Consider the following 3,490-nt stretch of genomic DNA (forward strand, 5'->3'; position numbering starts at 1 on the left):
GAAACAAGACTGGAGCTCTAAAGGGGCCCTCTCTCCCTATCTACATTCGTTGTTTTAACGTATAGTTGGTAAGTGCGGATTGAACTCAGTGGTAGAGCACATCCTTAACATGTAGGAGGCCCGCCATCTCCATGCTTGTGTCACTCATGTGGGCATGGCCGACTCTGCCCAGCATTTATTGCCCAATCTTATTTCCCTTGAGAAGCTGGTGATGAGCTGCCTCCTTGGACCGCTGCAGTCCATGCGGTGTCGGGGCACCCACAGTGCTGTTCGGGTGGGAGTTCCTGGATTTTGACACAGCGACAGGGAAGAAACAGCCAATCTATTTCCAAGTCAGAAATGTGAATGGCTTGGAGGGGAACTTCCAGGTTGTGGTGTTCCCATGTGTCTGCTGCCCTTGTCCTTCTAGATCGTGGAGGCCGTCGATTTGGAAGGTGCTGTCTATGGAGCCTTGGTGAGTTTTTACGGATCATTTCGTAGGTGCTACACATTGTTGCCAGTGTTGGTTGGAGTTGGAGCGAGTGAATGATTCTGGATGTGGTGCCAAACTAGCGGGCTGCTTTGACGTGGATGTTGTTAAGCTGCTTCAGTGTTTTTGGAGCACACTCACCCAGGCAATTGGGAAGTACTCCAAAACTCTTCGCTTGTGCCTTACAGATAGTGGACAGGCTTTGTAGTGTCAGGAGGTGAGTTACTTGCCGCTGGATTCTCAAGATCTGACCTGAGCTTTTATTGCTACTTCAGCTCAGTTTCTGGTCAATTGTAACCTGCAGGGTGTTGATAATGGGGGATTCATTGATGATAATGCTATTACACGTCAAGGGACGATGGTTATATTCCCTCTTCTTGCAGATGGTCACTGCTTGGCACTTCTGTGGGTTGAATCTTACTTGCTACTTTTCAACTCAAGACTTGATATTGTCCGGGTCTTGCTGCATTTGTACATGGACTTCAGTGCCTGAGGAGTCATGAATGGTGCTGTACATTGTGCAATCGTCAGCGAACATCCCCAATCCTGACCTCATGATGGTAGGAAAGTCATTTATGAAGCAGCGGAAGATGTTTCGGCCGAGGGCTTTCCAAATGCCATCCAAATTGTTGATAGAACACAGGATGTGTTTCATTCCATTAACCTTAAAATGCAGGAATACCCGAAATATAGGAAAGAAACAGTGGTTACAGGACAGGAAGGGGCCATTCGCCGCATCATATCTGTTATGACTCTCATTTGATTTCTCAAAAGAGAGAAAAAAGGAGCAGCTGGGATTAAAGGACCGAAGGGATGGTTGCTAAACTTGCTGTTGGCACAAAAGTAGGTGGGAAAGTTAGTGATGATAAGGGCATAAGGAGGCAACAAAGGGTTATGGATAGGACAGGTGAGTGGGCAAAGATCTAGGAAATGATGAGAGATGCAGAGAGATCCCGGTGTTCTAGTGCATGAGTCACACAAAAAAATATTTATGCCGGTACAGCAAGTGTTTAGGAAAATGAAAAAAATGTTAGAATTTATTGTGATGGGATTTGAGTACAAACATAGGGAGGTCATACTTCAGTTGAACAGGGCATTGGTGAGACTATGTGTGAAGTATTGTGTGCAGTACTGGTCTCCTTATTTATGGAAGTGTGTAAATATGTTGGAAGAAGTTCAGAGGAGGTTTACAAGACTAATACCAGGAATGAGCAGGTTGTCCTTTGAGGAAAGGCTGGACAGGCATGCATCCACTGGAGTTTAGAAGAGTAAGAGGGGACTTGATTGAAACATATGAGGTCCTGAGGCGTGTAGACAGGGCGGATGTGGAGAGGGTGTTTCCACTTGAGGGAGAATCTCGAACTAGCGGTCGCCCTTTGAAAATAAGGGGTCGCCCATTTAAGACCAAGGTGGGGAGAATGTTTTTATTTCTACCGGGGGGTCGTGAGACTTTGGAACTTTCTTCCTCAAAAGGCAGTGGAGGCAGAGACTATGAATATTTTTAAGGCAGACGTGGTTAGTTTCTTGATTAACAAGGGAGTGAAAGGTTTTATTGGGCGTTCGCGGGAATCTGGGGTTTAGGTTATCAATCAGATCATCCGCGATCTGATTGAATTGCAGAACTGGCTCGACATAACGAGTGGTTTACTCCGGCTCCTACTTGGGTTCCCTAATTACCCCGGGGCGATTAAGAGCAAGAGTAGGACGTTCTGTACTCGAACCTGCTCCACCATTCCATAAGAACATGGCTGACCTGATTTGGGTCTCAAATCCACTTCCCTGTCTGAGCCCCACCCCACCCACTCGAACCCACTCCACCCCACTCCACCCTTGCCCAACCGCACACATGCCCCTCGAATCCATTGACTATAAACAACGCAGACTCTCTTAATCAGCTTTGAACATATTTAACGTCCACTGCTTTCTGGGGAAGAGGATTCCACAGATTAGCGGCCTCTCAGAGACAAAAAAATGGAGTCGATTCACAAAGAGTGACTCAATGGCTGAAGCATCTCCAAGGGTCAATAACATTCTCCGCCTCTGTGTAGACTTCGAAATTAGAGTGAAGTAAGCACGGAGATGTGGGATTGCAGGTCTATGGTAAAGCGAATGCTTTGCATGCTTCGATCCTCGGCATCTCTATGTTACCAGCTGTCAAAATTTAAACGTGCATTAGATGTAAATTAAAGACAACACCGGACAACCCGCTTCGGCGGGTTAAATGATTCAATAGTCCAGGTTCATCTGCATCTTTTCACTTGGACACATTTCTTCCAAACGCATTCTCCAAAATGCTTCCATCATTTGATCTTTGATGCTCTCGAACCCAATAAACATACTCTCTCTTTCCTCTCTCTCTCTCTCTCAGCCTGGCCCTTCCCTCTTCTCCGCTTCCTCAATTCCTCAGGAGACAGAGCTGAAAGGATCTGGCGCAAAAGGGCTTGATCAGTACTGGCTGGACCCCTTGATCACACCATCTGGTCCTGTCCTGGGTTGCTCACAGATCCAGGATCACCCTGAAATCCAGTGGTATTCCTTAAAAATGACATTCGTATTTTGTTTTAGAAAGTATAATCTTGTCACAGTCAGACTCTATAGTGGTGGGGTATTAGACACAGGGACTCACGTGGGGGGGGGGGCGGGGAAGCTGTTGTGGGGTCTATGGGTTGGATAAGCCCCACTCTCCGCAAAGGGTGAGAAGTGTAGGTCCACCAGGCCTCGGTGAGGGTGGGGGGAAGGGTGTGGTGGGGGTGGGGGTGGTATCGCAGCCTGAGGCCTCAGTCCTGGGCTGGAGATGAACCCCAGGCCCCACTCTGCCAGTTCATTGATCTGCTGTGGAATGTGTTGCTGTGCAAATCAGTGCTGGCCCTGCCTCCCTAATTCATGTCGTGCAGTCAAGAAAAAGCGTTAATAACAACAAGGTCTAAATCATTAATATAAATGCTGGTCTGAGAGCTGATCCGGATGGAACCGCCTTTCTCTCTTCCAGTGATTGGAGTAAAATCAGGATAAGGCCAGTCG

The sequence above is a fragment of the Carcharodon carcharias genome, chromosome 39, assembly GCF_017639515.1.
Source record: "Carcharodon carcharias isolate sCarCar2 chromosome 39, sCarCar2.pri, whole genome shotgun sequence".
Lineage (NCBI taxonomy): Eukaryota > Metazoa > Chordata > Chondrichthyes > Lamniformes > Lamnidae > Carcharodon > Carcharodon carcharias.